A 20,266-nucleotide genomic window follows, 5' to 3' on the forward strand; every position below is an offset into this window, starting at 1 on the left:
GAAAAAGAACAAAAATGGAGAACTCACGTCTTGATTTCAAAGTTTACCACAAAGCTACATGAATTAAGTAATTAAGCATGGTACTGGCATAAGGCTAGACATATAGACAAATGGAATAGAACTGAGAGTCCAGAAATAAACCCATATACCTACAGTCAACTGATTTCAACAAGGGTGCCAAGACCATTCAATGGGAAAACAATAGTTTCTTCAACAAATGGTAAAGGGACAAATGGATAACCACATGCAAAAGAATGAAGTTGAATCCCTCTCTCACAGAATATACAAAAATTAAGTCAAAATGGATCAAGGACCTAAAATAAGAGCTAAAACTATAAAAACCTCAGAAGAAAACATAGGGGTGTATCTTCATACCCTGGATTTGGCAATGTATTTCTTAGATATGACACTAAAAGCACAAGCAACAACAAAAAACTAGATAAATTGGACTTTGCCAAAATTAAAAACTTTTGTGCATCAAAGGACACTATCAAAGAAATGAAAAGACAACCTATAGAATGAGAGAAAATATTTGCAAATCACATACCTGATTAAGGGTCTAGTACCCAGAATACATAAAGAACTTTACAAAAAGACACCCCAGTTTAAAAATGGGCAAAGGACTTCTAGAGGCATTTCTCCAAAGATATACAAATGGCCAACACAAGAAAAGTGGCTCAACATCATTAGTCATTCAAGAAATGCAAATCAGAAATGCAAATATACTTCACACCTACTAGAATGGCAAAAATTAAAAAAAAAAAAAAAGTATACATTGGTAAGGATGTGGAGAAACTGAAACCCTCCTCCATTGCTGGTGGGAATGTAAAATGGTACAAGCCACTGTGGAAAACAGTATGGCAGTTCCTCAATAAGTTAAAAATAGAATTACCACATGATCCAGCAATTACATTGCTAGGCACATACATGAAAGAGTTGAAAACAGGGATTCAAACAAATACTTGTACATGAATGTTCACAGCAGCACTATTCACAAATGCCAAAAGGTGAAGCAATCCAAATATCTGTTAACAAAAAAACCAAAATGTGATATACCCACACAATGGAATATTACTTAGCTTTAAAAAGGAATGAAGCGAAGAGTAGCCCCTGCTTGCCAAAACTAGAGAAAGCCCGCGCACAGCAACGAAGACCCAACGCAGCCAAAAATAAATAAATTTTTAAAAAAAGAAGAAAAAAGGAATGAAGTACTGATAAATGATGCCACAAATTGGATAAACAATGAAAACATTCTAAGTGAGTGAAGCCATAGTCGTATATTATATGATTCCATTTATCAGAAATATCCAGAATAGGTAAATCCATATAGACAGAAAGCAGACTGGTGGGGGCTAGGGGCAAGGAAAAATGCGGAGTGATTGCTTAATGGGTACTGGGTCTTCTTTGGGAGTGACAAAAAGGTTTTACAACTAGCTAGTTGATGAGTGCACAACACTGTGCACGTACTAAATGCCACTGAACTCTACACTCTAAAATGGCTAGTTTTATGTTATGTGAATTTCACCTAAAAAAAAAAAAATCTCAATAGTCATGGTTTCTAAAGACAGTGTATTGTATCCCCTTTTAAAAAGCTGAGTTTTACAAAATACATATTATATGATTTCATTTATATGAAATTCTACAAAAAGCAAAACTACAGGAACAGAAAGCAGATCAACGGTGGCTTGCGGCCAGGAATGGGGTACTGATTACAAAGGGGCATGAGGGACTTCTGGAGTGACAGAAATGTTCTATATCTTGACTGTGGTGATGGTGATAGGGGAGTATACATCTGTCAAAACTTATCAAACTGTACTCTTAAAGTGAGTATATTTTATTACGTGTCAACTATACCTCAATAAAGTTGGTTTTATAAAACTCAGTCTTGATTACTCTTTAAAGGTCAGGGTTGGCATTTAATGTTAATCTACTTCTCTAGTATGATCAGAATGTGCTTATGATACATATTAAGCAAAGCAATGAAGACATTATACATTAAAAATGGTCATAAACAAAAGGCCTAACTGCCAAATAGTCTGAATACTAAAATAATAAATAAACATAGTTGCTCACCAATTCTGGAAGAGGGCAAATAGTTCCAGTATTCATATATAACCCCTCGACTACAATGAAACGTCGAGTTACACGAGCCTTGCGAGGATTCTTTAAAAGAAAAAAAAATAGATGTTTTAAATTTCAGTAACTCCAAATACAAAATCTGTTATGTGCTCTCTAGCACTTTCACCCTACAAGATTTATTCACCAAGATAAATCAACAAATAGATAGACTATATTAATTTCAAGCTCAAGGTTTGCGATCCTGTTATTTTGAGATGAAAAACAGTGCTTTCTTCTCTCAGACATGTTTTCAGGTCACACAGTCAACTAGGAGGCCTCACACACAAACACAAACTGTTTAGACACTGAGAATACTAAAACACAAACAAAACCCTCCAAGCCCAGAATGACTGGGAAGGGACCCAAGGGAACTTTCTGGGGGAGATGGGGGCATTTTATGTCATGATGGGGGCCATGATACCTGGGCTACACGGGTATAACCACTGGTCAAAACTGTATAACTAGGACTAATGTATTTCAATGTAAATTTTACCTAAAATAAAAAGAACTCTAATGATGATGATGATAATCATCATCATCACAGAGACTGAGTGGGGAGTTAGGTGACGGTTCAGATGATACAAGAGTGGCAGAATATTGAAAACAAAGCCGGGAGAAGGGTACAGGGGGCTTCACTATACTACTGTTTCCTTTGAATGTGCCAGAAATGTTCCTAATAAAAAGTTTAAAAACAGACAAACCCTGACCTCCCTTACTTACCAAAAAACAGATGAAACCCTTCTCCTTCCTTCCTCCTCACTACTGGTTCAAGTAAAACTGGACTATGACCTCACCCAGTCATGTTCGGAGGTGGTGCAGTGGAGGGACTCTTTCAAGTAACACACACCTTCCCACACCCCACTGACGTCAAATCACTAATAAACCACTCCCACTGCTGAATCTGTAGATGTTTCAGGTATGCTGCACTGAAAAAATTCCACAGAGTTTGCCGCCACCTTTCTACTCAAAGGTTTCTTGCCTCTAAGCTTCTAATGAACAACTAGAAACTCAAATATCAGAGCTATTCTTTAAGGGGTATTTTAGAACCCGCAGCTGTATGTAATACTGAAAAAAGTGTCGGCTGAAGCATGCGAAAGTTTACACCATTCTTGGTCATCTTCACTCCGTCCCTAAGTCAAACCTGAGGCTGCGGGTCTGCTGGGAGGTCACAGCTGAGGACCTGGGGGCATCCCGCCTCTCCCTGCCTTTAAAACACAAAGTATCTTTCTTATGATCTTAAAATACTCAATGAAGGAATATTTTATTTTTGGAATATTCTTGGGAAATGGAAAAGTACAAAAAAGAATTTAACAAATGAGCTCGTTACACCACACACTGGTAACTTTTTCTTGTAAATACATATCTTTGTAAATTACCTTGTTCAAATCAGGATTTTACTGCAATCGTTCTAGGACCTGAGTTTTTAAAATATTATGTTGTGAACATTCTCACATTATTTAATATTATTTAAACCATGATTTTAATGGAGATTTAATATTCCACCTTGTAGATACACCGTAAATTATTTAACTGTTCCCACAGTGCTGGATTTAGGTTGTTTCCTTCATTTTGTTTTTTTACATCACGTGAATACCCTTCGATCTCTGACACCATTTCTGATTCTCTTCTAAAGATAGCACTCCAGAGGGTATAGATATTTAAGAATCCCAGAATATACCTGCCCATTTACCCTCTAGAAAGGCTGTGCCAACTGAAGCTCTCCTCAGAGTTTTTGGAAGGCCCCCTGTACATCAGTGTGGCACTGATTATTACCATAAAAAGTTTTCCCTAATTGGACAGGCAAAAACTCTTACCCTAATTTCTGTAACTGTTAGTGAGGTCAGACTATTTTCTATTTGCTCAGTTATCTGCATTTCCTCTATGAACTGCTGTTTTTACTTATTATCTTTTTTTTTTTAAGAAGGATTAATATGGGATAAGAGAACTCTATAAGAAAAGGAATGAAAAAACATATGAACTCCATTAGTTGGGAAACTGACAAAAAGAGTTTGATCCAAACTCAGATTATTTAACTTACTTTCAAAGGAAATATAAGCATCTAAGTACAAAATATTTAAAAATTTAACATTTATTATTTTTGTGAAAACAAAATTAAAAAAGAATTATTTCTAAAAACCAAAATGTAAAGTAATTTAGAAAGCCTACTCTTGGCAGGAATATGTGGTATAAATTAATTAGTAAAAAGGTAAAAACTATAAAATGGAAATAAATTTTAAGATAACTTTATTTCTTGTTATTCATTAAAATAAAAGTTCCACAGATTATAAATCTTATACAACACACACACAGAACTTGAATATGTTGTCTTCCAAATTTGTACAATGCTAACTTGGCGAAATAACTCTACAGCAGACTGGTTCATTGGTCACACTTTCTAAGGCAGTGTTTTTCAATACGGTAGCATTCTATTACTGAATCAGAAAAGGGACATCTTTTTACAATCTGTAGAAAGAATTCATTGGTGGAACGGTCTCAATTTTAAGATTTTCCCTATACATTCTTCTAAATTGTATACTTATAAAACACTGTCTGTAGCACACCTAGCATAAAATAGCAGAAGTCTATGCGTATTCACCACACGAATGTGTATAATCATGAAGTGCTGCTCTTAGGCTATCACCTAAACAAAGATGACAGAATCCAAAAGGAATAATTCAAATATCTGGGAAGATGGAAATTAACACAAAATTAAGGATGTGATGAGCATTTTTATCAGTTACTCTAGTAACGGATGAGTTACACTGGGAAAGTCCACTTGAAAGTGGTGTTTGAGACAAAGGATGTGGTGACCAGGTTCCCAGTACACTTCACACACAGTGGTTCCTGCTGCAGAACCACAGACCACAGAACTACCTTCTCTGTTCATGTTGTCAGGGGCAAATAAATGCTAATTCTAACAGTGATGCTTTGAACACGTTTCCTCTGTTCCACTCTCTATCAGAACAACAAGGAGCAAGTTCCACCTGCCTAATTCCCTCCCTGTCCCAAGGGACTACACAGGTGCTTGAGAAGAAGTGTAAATAGGTTGCAACGTAGAAGGAAACCATGCGTGAGGCAGCTGCTTCCCACAGGGAGCAGCTGCTCAGAGATCTGGGATGAGGTTGGGGTAGGGAGAAAGAGTCTTCACTTTGTTCATAAATTCATTAATTAAGATCTGCCGCCATGGTTTCTTCTGGTGAATCGATACATGATTTATTCTGATATGAATAAGCCTATTTTGAATTCACTAGATACATCTTGTTAATGCCCTAATGAGTTCTGTTGTTACTTCTGTAGAGTTGAGTGTACATCCCTCCACCCCCAAAATGCATGCTGTTTTTCTCTCTCCCTTTTAGAAAGCTGCCTAGATAACCTTCCCCCAAATTTGCCATATATAATTATGGCAATGATGAGGCAATTACTATCAGGCTTGACTCTCTAATCTGAGGTACATTTAATAAGCAGAAACACCCTTATTTAATGTCCACATGTGATCCACAGGCAAGTTTTCATGACAAATTACCATTTCATTTATAATTTAGCTGGTTAGAAAGTACAAAAGAACTGTGTAATTTTCTTCAAAAGAATCATACCTTTTGATCTTCAATCTCTTGTTCTTTCAATAGTCGCTGCAGGTCATCCATATCATTATGGTTAAATAGCTTAATGTCACTACGTGATGCCTGTAATCCCTTCTGAATAGCAAAGCAGGCAGCTTTATCTCTGCAAGGAAGAAAGACCCACCAAATTGGGGTTTAAAGGGTCTTGTCAACATTCTCAGAAAAGGAATGCTTGCTTTTGTAAGCTGACCAACATCCACTTGTTAAACTGAACATGGCAAATAAATAAAACATGTTTGAACATTAATATATTATTGTTTGCACTTCACTCTGCAAACCTTTCCACGTAACTACCATACTGATTCTGTTCTACGAAGCAAACTCTTGCCATATTTTGACCTCTGAGAAATCAGCATGCATCTTACTATATAGATGGCATATTAGTTTATTCAAAGTACTTTTCTCTTTCTGAAAAATAAATGAAATATTGGTGCATCTCACCATCAGTGGCATCTCTGATTTGACAGGCCACCACTCTGTCATTACTTTGCCATCAAAAGGAATACTGGGTTACTGACTCTACATAACCCAGGGGAGAACTCTGAGTCATGCAGATTAATCTTCAGTAAGATCTCCTAAATTGAGTTAATGGGGGGCAGGATATATTTCTTAAATTAAGTGTATTATTTAAAAGTACATGCAACACTTCTACTTCTGAGAAAATAGACATATTTTCCCTATTTTTCTCACTGGGTATAACCAAAAATCCTGGACATCATGTATAAGACAAACATAAGATGATGCTGAAAAATGGAGAGAAAAGGCAGACCAGCGAGGGATCTGAGAAATGACATGAAACAAGTTCCTGGAATTTCCTAACTTGGAACTGATGCAGCTGGCAAACTGGAAATGCCAACAGGCGAGACAGAAAAGCTCTGACAAAAGTCTGCTCTCTGTAGCCAAAGGGACAGGAAAGGGGGCAGCCCAGCAAAGGTCTCTACTGCAGCCAAACCACAGAAAAACCTGGGCCTGTCCCCTCCACACTAGCAAAGGCTGAGAGGGGGACCCAGACTCTAGCCTTCACGAGGCCATAACAAGGCTCCCCAATACCCCTGTGGGAGCTGTCAGAGAAGGGAGCCAGAACTTGTATCTCTGTTGGGTAGTAACAAGTGGCTCCCACTGTGGTGTTAGTGAAGACCATGTGGAGAGACCTAACTTCCAACCTCCTGCAGGGAGAGACACTCTCCCCTGCCTATGCTTAGGCTGTGTTAGGGGAGGCTCAGACAAGAGTAGGACTCTCACCAACAACCAGAAGAAATGAAAATAACCCCACCTCAGTGTCAGTGGAGTCCCCGTGGGGACCCTGGACTTGTACTTCCACCTGACAGTAATGAGGCAGCAGTGCCCCCCTGCCCTTGTTGGAAGACTGTCAGAGAAAGCCAATTCAAACAGAAAGTTTAAATAAAGCATAAACTATAACAGCATAATATGAAACTGTTCATGTTTCACTTGTCATACCAATAACCAGAAAATATCAAACAATGAAAAAAAAAGAAAAAAAACAATTAACAAATGCCAGTACTAAGATGACAGAGTTGTCAGGATGATCTGATAATGACTTTAAAACCATCATGATAAAAATGTTTCATGAGTAATTATGAACATGCTTGAAACAAATGAAAAAACAGGAAGCTGCAGCAGAGAAAAGGAAGATACAAAGAAGAATCCTGTGGGGATATTAGAACTAAAAAGCAAAATAGTCAAAAGAAAAAGCATAGTGGATGAATTCAGCAGCAGAATGGAGAGAGGAAAGAATCAGTGAGCTGAAAGATGTAACAGTAGAAATCAAGTCAATGTAAATCGCAGAGAGAAAGTAGACTAGAAAGGAAAGAACAGTCTCAGGGACCTGTGAGACTACAGTAAAATATGCAACATTCAAGTCTGTAGAGTTCTAAAGAACAGAATGAGGGTGGGACTAAAAAGGTACTTAAAGAAATAATGGCTGAAAACCTATAGATTAAAGAAGAGGCGTAAAACTATAGATTAAAGAAGCTGAGCAAAATTCTTGCAGGTAAACCCAAACAAATAAATGCCAATTCAATTATAGTCAAACTTCTGAAAACTAATGACAAAGAAAAAAATCTTGAAATCAGCACAAGAAAAATGACACCTTACATGTAAGAGAAAAGCAATTTGAGTGACAGTAGATTTCTCATCAGAAACCATGAACACCAGAAAAAAGTGTCCCAATGTATTTCAAATGCTGAAAAAAAAAGACCTGGCAACCAAGAATCCAAAACTAGCAAAAATATCCTTTAGGAATGAGGGGGAGAAGACATTCTCAGTTGAAAAAAAAACTAAGAGACTCTGTCCCAAGCTGACTTCCCCTAGAGGAATGGCTAGAGAAAGCTCTCCACATAGAAAAAATAAATAAATAAAAGAATCTTAGATTATCAGGAAGGAAGAAAGAATACTGTAAAAAGTATGAACAAACACACTAGGCTTTTCTTCCCCTCTTGAGTTTTCTAAGTCATTGTGGATGGTTAAAGTAAAAATTATAACACTATCTGATGTGGTTCTCAAAGTGTTTACAGGAAATACTTAAAACGACTGTATTATAAATAAGGAGAGTAAGGGGATGTAAAAGAAGATAAAGGATTCTATAACTGAACTGGTAAAATAACACCAGTAGAATGTGATAACTTATGCGTACATACAACATCATACTTACAGCAATGACTAAAAAACTATACAAAGGGAAACACTTGAAAACAAATAAATAAAATAAATAAGATAAATAAAAATGGAACTCCAAAACTCATTCAATTAACCCTGAGAAAGGCAGGAAAAAGAAAAAAGAAAACCAAAAACAGAGAGAACAAATAAGAAACAAAAAATAAAAATTGGGAGGTTAAGATCCCATATATCAATAATTACATTAAATGTAAATGGCTAAAATATACAATTTAAAGACAGAGTGGCAGAGTGGATTAAACATGCTGCCTATAAGAAATTCACTTCAAATGTAATGAGATGGGTAGTAAGGGAAAGTGTGTGTGTAGGGCGCACTGAGGGCGCACATGTAGTTATATATATATATATATATATATATATATAGTTATATGCTATATATATGTATGTATGTTATATACAATAACATAGGTAGTAAGGGTATACATATATATTACATACAATAAACACATGCAAACATTCAAAAGGGAAAGCAGAGTGCCTATGTTAATATCTGATAAAGTAGACTTTGGAACAAAGAAAATTACCAGAGACAGAGAAGGATGTTATATAATGATAAAAAGACTCAATGAACCAGGAAAACTTATCCTAAATATGCACCAAATAACAGAGCTACAAAAGATAAGACACAAAAACTGATAAAAGTGAAAGAAGAAACTGACAAATTACAACAACTGACAGAACTACCAAACAGAAAATCAGCAAGGATATAGAACTCAATAACACCATCAACTAGGAAGATCTAATTGTCGTTTATAGAACACTCCATTCAGCAGAATATTTTTTTTCTATTTAATGATAATGACAAAAAAAAAATTTCTCTCAAAAGGTAAATAAAGTTTCATATGTAAATTGCTTTTTGTCTCACTAAAACTTTTATATAAGTATACCTTAGGAAGTTGACATGCAAAACTAGCACTCTCTCTTACTGGATTAAAGGATAGAAGTGGCAAATGAACAATTTGTATGTTTTTTCTGGTTTTTAATTTGCATATCAGTGACTTTTAAAAAATAATGATCAGTGTAACATTTGATCATTGAATACTATTATATGAAAAACAGAAATGTATAAAGAAGGAAATTAATCACATGTGTCCTATCATGGAGTGATACCTTCTCACTGGTGTCCTCACGTGGCCTTTTCTCTGTATTTGCCAGAATATTCTTTCTTAAGTGACTATGGAACATATTCCAAGATAGACCACATCATGAGCCATAAAACAAACTGTAACAAATTAAAAATTTCCAAATGCTTGGAAACTAAACAACACACTTCTACATAACTCATGGGTCAAAGAGAAATAAAACACAAAAATGAACTAAACGAAAATGAAAATAAACGCATCAAAATTTGTGGAACACAACTATAGCAGTGATGACAGGGAAATTCATAGCACTAATACATTAGAAATGAGGAAAAGTCTCAAATCAGTAATTGAAGTTCTCACCTCAAGAACCTAGAAAGAGCAAACTAAACTGCAAATGAGCAGAAGGCAGGAAATAATACCAGAAATCAGTAGAAATGAAAACAAAAATACAACGTAGAAAAATCTATGAAACAAGGAGCTGATTCTTTGAAAAGATCAATAAAATTGACAAATCTCTAGCAAAAATGACAAAAAAGAGAGCAGACAGAAATTACCAGTTAGGAAGGAAACAGGGATCTGCAGACATTAGAAGGATAGTACGGGAATATCACAAACAATGCTACACATACAAATTTGACGATTTAGAAGAAATGGACCAACTCCTTGAAAAACACAAACTACTTCAACTCACTCAATATTTGAATAGCCTTACAAGTACTAAGGAAATTAAATTCATAGTAAAAATACTTCCAAAAAAAAAAAAAATCTCGAGGTCCAGCTGTTTTTACTGGAGAACTCTACCAAACATTTAAAGAATTAACAACAGTTTTATACAGTTTCTCCAGAAAATAAAAGAGGGAACACTTTCAAATTGACTTTATGAAGTATTACCCTGATGCCAAGACCAAAGCCTAAAAACAGTAAGTATGGTAGCATCAGGGAAATATAGACTAAAACTACAATGAGATATCTGTACACACCTATGAGAATGGCTAAAAAAAAAAAAAAAAAAAAAAAAGGCGACAACACCAAATGCTCCTGAGGATGTTGGAGAAACTAGATCACTTATACACTGTTCATGGAAATGTAAAATAATACAGCCACTCTGGAAAAGTTTGGCAATTTCTTAAAAAACTTAACGCACAATACTTTATGACCAGCAACTGCATTCCTTGGCATATACCTCAAAGAAATGAAAACTTATGTTCACAGAAAAAGCTATACATGAATATTTACAGCACCTTTATTTGTAATAGCCCCAAACTAGAAACAACTCTGATATCCTTAATAGGTGAATGGTTCAACAAACTGTGGTGTATCCATACCATGGAATATGACTCAGCAATCAAAAGGCACAAACTCTTGATTCACATAACAACCCTGGAGAATCTCCAAATAATTAATGCTGAATGAGAAAAGCCAATCCTCAAATGTTTTACCTACTGTATGACTCACATTTGTACATTTTTTTTTTTAATCTATTTATTTATTTTTGGCTGTGTTGGGTCTTTGTTGCTGTGCACGGGCTTTCTCTAGTTGGCGGCGAGCGGGGGCTACTCTTCATTGCGGTGCGCAGGCTTCTCATTGCGGTGGCTTCTCTTGTTGCAGAGCACAGGCTCTAGGCATGCGGGCTTCAGTAGTTGTGGCTCGCGGGCTATAGAGCGCAGGCTCAGTAGTTGTGGCGCACGGGCTTAGTTGCTCCGTGGCATGTGGGATCTTCCCGGACCAGGGCTCGAACCCGTGTCCCCTGCATTGGCAGGCGGATTCACAACCACTGCGCCAACAGGGAAGTCCCTGTACAACAATCTTGAAATCATGAAATTACAGAAATGGAGAACAGATTAGTGGTTGCCAGGGGCTAAAGAGTGGGTAGGGTAGAAGGGATATGGGTGTGGCAACAAGAGGGATTATCTTGACTTTATCAATGTCAACATCCCACTTTTCAAACTGTATTACAGTTTTGCAAGAGGTGACCATTGGGGAAGACTGGGTAAAGGGCACATAAAATCTCTGTATTATTTCTTCCAAGTGTATGTGAATCCACAATTATCTCAATATAAAACATTTCATTAGAAAAGGGTACACAAAGTAATATACAGACAGAGTGACAAGGAAAGACTTAGGTATATAAACAACCATTGTTCTGAGACCTACTGGCAAAGCATTATCACTGTTTACTAGAAAAGAAAGAAAATAAAACATCGAACATATTGTCTATGCCTAATGAATTTATCAAAAACAATTTGTCAAATAATTTACTAAACACCATTTTTACCTCTAGTGTTCCTACTTTCAAATGAATTTCAGGTGGAATATTTAAAATTATGTATAAGGGAATAATTAAGTTGTCTAATGACTCATTAGAAACTGAAGTTCTAAGACACCAGGCATAAGATTTGAAAGTGAGTTTAGACTAGGTTTCCTAGCAGTGAAAACCAAAAGGACAATATAGTATTTATTATCTGACAAAGGAAGCATACAAGTTCAACTGTAACTGTAAACTTCTTCTGGACTTTAAACTCAAAAAGGAATTTATGGTGGGGGCTTGTATAAAGCGATATTGGCTGACACTGTATTGTAGTTGTCTGCAACTATGCTTTATTAAAAACCTAGAATCACTGTTTAAATCACTGGCTCTCAAATTTGTGATGAGTCTTTATTATTACTGATTTTTTAAACTATGTGCAAGAAATTAATAGAAACATTCATTTTCATGGTCACATTGGGAAACAATTCTACTCAGGCCCAGGCCATGTGCTGGAGTGCTCCCAGGTAACTGTCACAGGGCTGTGGGGAAGAATGGGACACAAGCGTGCTGAAAACCCCCAGGAAGAGCCAGCCCTGCAGCGTGTGCTTGAGCTTGTTGCACTACAGGTGCTCCGACAGTGAGTGAGAAGCAGCAGGATGGTACAGGGACTGAGGTGAGCCGGGCTCTGAAGTCCAGTCACTTGGACCCCTCTTTTGCGCTCCAGCCTCCATTCATTCTCTTACTGAAGGTATTTACTGAGCACCACTAAATGGCACATGCTATCCTAGGCAACGGGCTGGTATGAACCGTTGAAAGTGGTGTAAAAGAGTACAGTGAGCGTGAGGCAAGCTGAGCCAAGAGCAGACGGTGCGGGCGCCCATGAGCACACACGCACACACCTGCATATGTAAGTTAAGGGAGGCTTGAGAAACAGTGATTCTGACAGGCACGTAAATGCCTGCGTGGTCATGGATTCACAAGGATACCAAACTCCTCTGGCTGTAAAATTTTCTCCACATGCAGCAAGGGGTCTTGACCTGGTCTGAGAGCTTGGGGAAGGCTTTCCTGCAGAGGTGGTACATGTGCAGGATGAGCAGGAATTAAGTAGGAGATGAGAGGAGGAACAACGTTCTAGGCGTAGGGACTTAGGGTCTTAGCACGTGCAAAGGCCTTGAGGGGAAACTAGCATATAAGGCTGGTAAGGCTACACAGCATGACCACCTAAGGGGAAATGGTAGAAAATGGGCCTAAAACAGTAGTCTAGAATGTACAAGATCATAATAAGAACTTGGATATTTATTTTAGGAACAATGGAAGCTCTTAAATGGAGTGTCTGGCTATGGTGTCAAAAAGGAAAAGAGGAAACAAAAGTCACTCTGAGACCTAAATGAAGAGAGTCATTTAATTGTCCACTCAAAAGATAACAGAGGCTCGGGCTAGTGGCAGGTGCTCCTGACGGGTATAACCAGCTGCCTGGGCTATGCCAGCCCTCACTCTACTCCTCTCTGCTCTTCCCCTCCACAGTAAAAAGCAACACCATACATTTAGTGCACATGTATGCAAGTGTGTCATTTGTTCCTGGAAAGTTAAGGAAGTCTGCAACTCATGACTTCCATATTCTTAACAAGCCATGAAGCAAGATCAGCAGAGACCAAGAGTTGCAGCGAGGGTACTGAGAAGTGGAGTGACTTTATCAGGTAGTATGAGTGGCTATGTGGGCTACGACCATGGACTCACAAGGACACCACACTGTCACAGAGCTGCACAGGGAAAACAGAGGGCTGGTCCGCTCCTACATAAGTTTGGTCTTCTCAACATCAATAAATAAAATCATAATGGCAGATAACAAAGTACCGACACCTTAAGGCATCCTTCCAGTGGAGGTCTCACTAGTTCTGCAGAACTACTTGGCCGGGTGACTATATATTTCTTTAAAAATGAAAAAAAAAAAAAATCAATATTATTTTAGGCAGATGACCTCTAACAAAGGAATTCTCTAGGAGGGCCAATATTATTTCCAAAGGAATTCTGATAAGAAATGTCAGTAAAGATTACTTACACAAACACAATGTCCCCTCTCTTAGAGTAAGCAGGAATAGCACTGGCTATGGTGGCAAATCCATATGAGTATATAATGGCTTCTTCTGTCTTCATAAATTTTGCCAGGCGGTCTTCCAAATCCAAGTGCACATCTAGTTCAAGAGTACAAAGTTAAATGGTTAAACTGTCTCATAATTCTTTTTCTTTGACTAAAGAATAAATAAAATAACATAAGCAGTTTAGCTATTAATACTGTCACCTTGTGGTCAAAATGTAATTGTTCTTAAGTTACAAGTCATACAATATCTACTAAGATAATTCTGGGCCAAAACTGTTTCTATACTCTGTGAGCTGAATCAGCTACTCATTTGTCTATAAATATGTGACTGGGACAGCTCTGACTCTAGGTTTTGCTTTTATATCACTCTAGCAATAAGAATTCAAGGTCCAGTGACCTTGCCTGCTTTAACTTCCCTCAACCAACAATGCCAAGACTTTACCAATGTACGACATTAACTTATTAACGCCGTTTTGCATTTTAGGAGAAGTGACCAAACCAGGCATGAAGACAACTGTCAACCAGCTTTTAAAAGGAAAAGAAAGAAAAAAGAAAAGTAGTTAAGTTAAAAAGAACCCCACATACTCTGCATCAAGAGACAGGAACTTTTTCAGTTGTGGTGGTCACTCCTCTAACAGTTTGTGTCAGCACTTAGTGGTGGCACCTGCCATCACTCTGCAGTACTGAGTTTCTGTCTAAATTTCTTTTGAAGTGTACTGGTGAATTCAAACGTATAGTACAAAGAGAAATATGGTCCTTTTATGGAAGCAGCTTAAGAAGAATGTTGATGTAATTATAGGGATAAACTGTAATTATTAAACTGGTATTTTTTTTTCTCTCTTACATCATCGTTCCATATAGCCTTTCACCTTCCCAGGCTAAGCCATGAGGCTTCACACCCTGGGATGGAGGGACCAGCGATGTCTAAAATAAATAGTGTACCAGCTGGCTGTGAACTAGAAAACTTCCAAGTGTCTTAAAATGAGGCAGAGAAAATTTTTTTAAACTTTCTTTAGCTCTTTTAACTACAGCAGGACCCAAGTCTGGAGAACGAGATCAGAGTTTTACCACATGCTCTGCGCAAAGAGAACTCAGAAGTTGATACAGGAAGGATGCAGCCAGGCCCCTCCAGCCTTGGAGCTTCATGGGAGAAACGAGGAACTCTGAGGAGTAAAGGCAGACTTTCAGAGCCACGGCATGTCCACTGAGGGGAACTCAGAAGTGTAGGCAGTGGCAGGGGGACCCAGACGTTCCCCAGTGAGGGGCGGTGGAGAGGGCTGATGGCCCGGCAGAGCCCTCCGGCTCAGATGTCGAGGACCTGTGGCTGGGAGCCTCGCTCCAGGAGACCCCTTCAGCATCAGCCTTCCCTCCAAGTATGCCCCTCCCTACCAGAGACATTCCTGGTGAGAAGGGGGAGAGGGAAAAGACCTGCAGGACTGAGATATACAAAAGAAACAACTTCACCCAGCTGGATACAAGGCTGGACACTGAGTGGACTAAATATTTCCAACAGAGACCTGGTTAGCTGTTAAGTGTGAGATTTCCACCAACTTCCAGGGAGGAACAAGTGAGTAAGGTCAGCTCAGCAACAGGAATAAACAACTTTTTAGAACATTTGAATAAAGTGTCTAAAATCTGTAAACCCACTCACTGATTTATCAGAGGCAAGTTAATCTTACTGTGATGCTTTTTAACTAGTAAAAGACAAAATTAAGAATTATAAAAGATACAACTTCACAAAGGACTAAATTTTAATAAGTAGTTAAATGAGGGCTGTCCAACAATCTCATTCAATTGTTAATCAAACATTTAGTAAGTATCACATAAAAATACTCTGATAAGCACTGGATCAAAGAGAAATATAGGGTTTCTGCCACTTGACAAAGTGAGACAGCTAAGAGAAGCATCTGGCAGCTGTCAATGGAGAACTCGGAGCCCAGAGGGCAGATACAAGGCTAAGCTGTGCCTTCACTCCCCTGGTCTGAAGCACTTGGGTCCCTTCTACACTCAGAACTACAACACATTCACAGTGACTTCCGACTAAAGGCGCAGAGGTCCCTCGATTGTGAACCAAAGGCTGCTGGGGTGGGCGCCAGCTACTGAGTGAGAGATGAGACGACACAGAGGGTCCGAACGACACCTCAGTTTGATGGCAAGAGAGGTATAGTGAGGAATTAGAAAATTTAGCAGCAATATCCAAATAATAAAATAAACTGAAGACCACTTCACTTGTAGACTTCTTAAAGGATGATATAGAATTGTGAAAATGAACTATTTATCCCATTCCAATTTATCCCATCAAGTAATGATAAACAACTAGGCATGCTTCTTCCCATTTATAAGTTAAAATGTATACCAACATAGCTTATTGCATAAAAAACACATGAAATACCATTTGATTTCCATTACCAATCAGGTAGTCATTTTTATAGAAGTGACACTTTCATTAGAGCAACACTAAATAAATATGAGATTTCACAGTAACGTGTAGAAGAATGCATCCCGGTTGATCAAAATGGCACCAAAAGAGTGCTTAGCTCTTCAAGCATCAAATCTGTGACATCAACACCACCAAGTCTGAAGACTTGATCCTGCTCCTGACTGCCCGCCCTTCCACGAGATATGCTGCCAGGGAAGTGTTGCAGGCAAAGTCTGGCAAGAACGAGGAAAGCAGCAAAGCACCAGAGAACCAGCTACGTCCATGCAGCTGAGCACGGGCGTGTCTCAGGCATGTCTTCCTTTCCTCTTTGTTAGTGCTCTCTGAGCACCCTGCCCACAGATAGGTCCCCACCACTCTGCTGCCTCTCACTTCTGATGAGACAGGAGGCCAGGTCCCCCATAGGAGGCCTCCTTCAAATTACAATGCTGCCTCTGAACTGGGAATTATCTATCCCAAATCTCAACAATTTAGCTAGCAGATGGACAACCCAAGCCACAGTGAATTGCTCTCATTCAGTATCTCCATTTTAAAAAGAAAAAAACATGCTATGGATACAGACAAACTGTTTTTGCCAACTACAAAAAAGGATTTTAAATCATTCTGTAGCTCTAAATGACTCTCCTCATTGATTAGCAATAAAACAGTAAAACAATCTTGGCTTTGTTTTAGGGCTTTAGAGTTAGCTACCCAGTTGATAAAAATTATGTTAGTATTCTCATTATACATACTCATAGCCATTTTTATGTCATTGCCATAAAGTGGTAAGAAGAATCCCTCTACAATAAATCAATGACTTACTGGTTCTTGCCTAGTCCCAAAAGTTTAAAAAAGATGGGCCTTTCCTCCTCCTATCTAAAGACACTGGGTTTTAGCTGATGTCAGCCTTGCAAAGCAGGTTTTGTGACAGGTAAACACGGACAGTTGCATAACTTCTTTTGATGTCTGATAGCTACTCTGCAAGGAAGAAACTCTTAACCCAAGGGCGGGGGAGGCAGCAAACAGAAAAACTACCAGGGCATGTTCTTTAACTTTGGATGCCTATCTTCTGTGTGTATGATCCATTTCAACAATTAGTGCCACAGATTTGCATGCGTCATTCTCTCATTCACTGTTAGGAACCAATATGGTAGGCAAGAGGCCACGGAGGAAGGTGACCAGAAAGCCTCTGTGTCTTCTCAGCACTTGCTGCCCTTTCTGGCACCTGCTCCCTCACCAGAACGTAACAGATGGGAGGCAAGGCCAGGGCAGGATGCCCCACACCAAACACAAGGCCTGGCCATGGCAGTCATCACAGGGGGTTCAGATCTGGGCTCCCTCATTGCCAGGTGTGAACCAGGGACAGGCCCAAAACTGCTCTGTGCCTCTCAGGTCCTTCCCCTGTCAAATGGTTAACAGTTCTACCTGCCTCAAAGGATTGTTAGGAGAACCGCAAGAGAATGCTTATAAAACACTCAGAACGATGTCTGGCATCGAAAAAGCAACATGCTGGTGTTTGTTCAATTAACTCAATATTTGTAGAATAAAAAAAAGTAATCTTTTAGAAGGAAAAAAGGTACGCTATCTGCTAATTAAGTTATCCAAATCCTGGATATTTAAGGACTATCTTATATTAAAGCCACTTGTTCAAGTTCCTATTTATCAGAATAAAAGGAGGTGTTATGGCCTTCTTGATTGTTTTTCAGAGGAAAGACTATGAAATACCCAACTTTAGAACAGTTTAAAAACAACCAACTATATTTTCTCTTAAAATCTCCATATTTTTGTGTTACATACTTTTTTTAAATCCCTTGAGACTTGGACAATTTTCTTAAAAGTACAAATATCACCTATGTACTCATTAGAACATTAAAAACAGTGCTGAATGTTTTCCAGAATGTTTTCACATACGGTATCTTATGTGATTCTTACCAAAATGTTCTAAGTTGTGCAACTAAGATCATTCCCTGCCTACACTGCGAAAACTACAATTCCATGACTGGTAGGAAGAAGTGGCAGATCTAGGAATTTTATGACCAAATGCCCTTCCTACTAAAACATGTAGTCATGGTCCTACAACAGAGAGAAAATATTTTTTAAAATAAACAAATGAACAATTGTTTACTATTGGCTCTAGAACACAATTACATGCCACTATCTCTCACCATGAAACTCTGCCACTAATTGTCTTTTGATTTAGTTTAAGACCAAAGAGTCAAGTAGGCATCATGTATGCAAAGCAGATCCCAGGCACAGGGATAAACCACATGTAAATGAGATCTGAATGCATTACAAACAAAACAATCAGAGAGGTTCAACAAGAGAAACTATCAAAGTGCATAGGGGCCCCATTAGCCTTAGAGGAAAGGAAGGCTCCACAACCTGATAAAATCACTTGACTGATTCTAAACTACACATTAAAACAATAAGATGAGAAGGTGGAAAACTTCGGATCCACACGGTCCTCACAAGACTATTTTAAGAACCTGCTGGGCCTTCAGGAGGCAGGAGAACATTTAGCCTCAGAAACTAGAAGAATTTTAATTCAACTGTCAATTTTCTTTTTCTGTGTTAATCATCTAGTATCATCTATTATGTTACTATGAAATAATAAACAGAAAATGTTTTAATAAGGAAATTTACTTTTCCAATAAGTGATTTTCATTCACTATCTGAAAAGTTGAGAAAAGAGCTAAAAGAGGGAGCATTTTCATCACTGAAAACAGATGCCTGAGTGATATTAGTACTTCCAGGAAAAGAAAAAGCCAAAATCAAAAGCAACCTTTTGGTTGGGCCTGGGAAAGAGACCCTAGCCTCACATGTAAGCTACTAAAATGAGAGGAAAGGGAAGTTCACTTCTGCTTTAATGCTCAGTACAAAGGGCAAACGTACCCTAAATATTCAGAATAATTGAATTATAGAGGGTATTTTATTTTTTTTATTTTTAAAATAAATTTATTTATTTATTTTTGGCTGTGTTGGGTCTTCGTTGCTGTGCGCAGGCTTTCTCTAGTTGTGGCGAGTGGGGGCTACTCTTTGTTGCAGAGCACAGGCTCTAGGCACGCGGGCTTCAGTAGTTGTGGTGCACGGGCTTCAGTAGTCATGGCACACAGGCTTGGTTGCTCCGTGGCATGTGGGATCTTCCTGGACCAGGGCTCGAACCTGTGTCCCCTGCATTGGCAGGCGGATTCTTAACCACTGTGCCACCAGGGAAGTCCCAAGGGTATTTTAGAGATTTAAAATATAGCCTTAGCTGACCTCAAGTAGCTTCTTGAACTTATCTAACACTGAAATTTCAAGGTAATTTAACACAACTACAGTAATTTAAGTGATTAGTTCCAGAATAAGGAAAAACACAGAAAATACCCTGTTGGAAAACCAAGTAAAAATACATACGATATACACATAAAGAAAGGAAAAAAGATGATAAGCAAGCATGGGCAACTGCTGAAAAGGAACAAAACAAGTTTACAGGAAGGACAATGTACTCAAAAAACAATACACATTACTCCAAGCTGTAGGTTTGGTGTCTTATTACAAAACCATCACACTGCCAATTAACCTTCAACCTTTGTCCAGATACCACAGTCTGTTTGAACCTTCTACTACATTAGGATAAGGATGACACAGTGACCAATAAGTAGTTCAGAGTACCTAATACACAATTATGTGTTCATTATATTGACTCTGGTGGCCTATTCAGACACTTGAAAGATGAAATCCAATTTAAATTTAAAACGCACTTGAACAGCACACCACACGTATGTGGTATGCTACCATTTTTGTAAAACGGGGGGGAAAATGTATGGAAGTGGTTTGCACACACTGAAAAAAGCCTGGAAGAATGAACAAGAAACTACTGATAGCAGCTGGCTTTTTTGGGGGTGGAATGGCAGTGGGGAGAAGACTTCACTATCTCTTTAAATCTTTGAGGTTTATATCATGGATTGAATTATTCAATCAAGAAAATTAATTTAGGATGGATCA

At 38.3% G+C, this 20,266-nt stretch overlaps 1 pseudogene; it reads right to left on the minus strand.

The window, feature by feature from the left end:
• LOC130708369 (serine palmitoyltransferase 1-like) overlaps positions 1–20,266 on the minus strand; it is a 54,763-nt pseudogene that overhangs the window by 18,172 nt on the left and 16,325 nt on the right.

This window comes from Balaenoptera acutorostrata, chromosome 6 (genome assembly GCF_949987535.1).
Source record: "Balaenoptera acutorostrata chromosome 6, mBalAcu1.1, whole genome shotgun sequence".
NCBI classification, from domain to species: Eukaryota; Metazoa; Chordata; class Mammalia; order Artiodactyla; family Balaenopteridae; genus Balaenoptera; species Balaenoptera acutorostrata.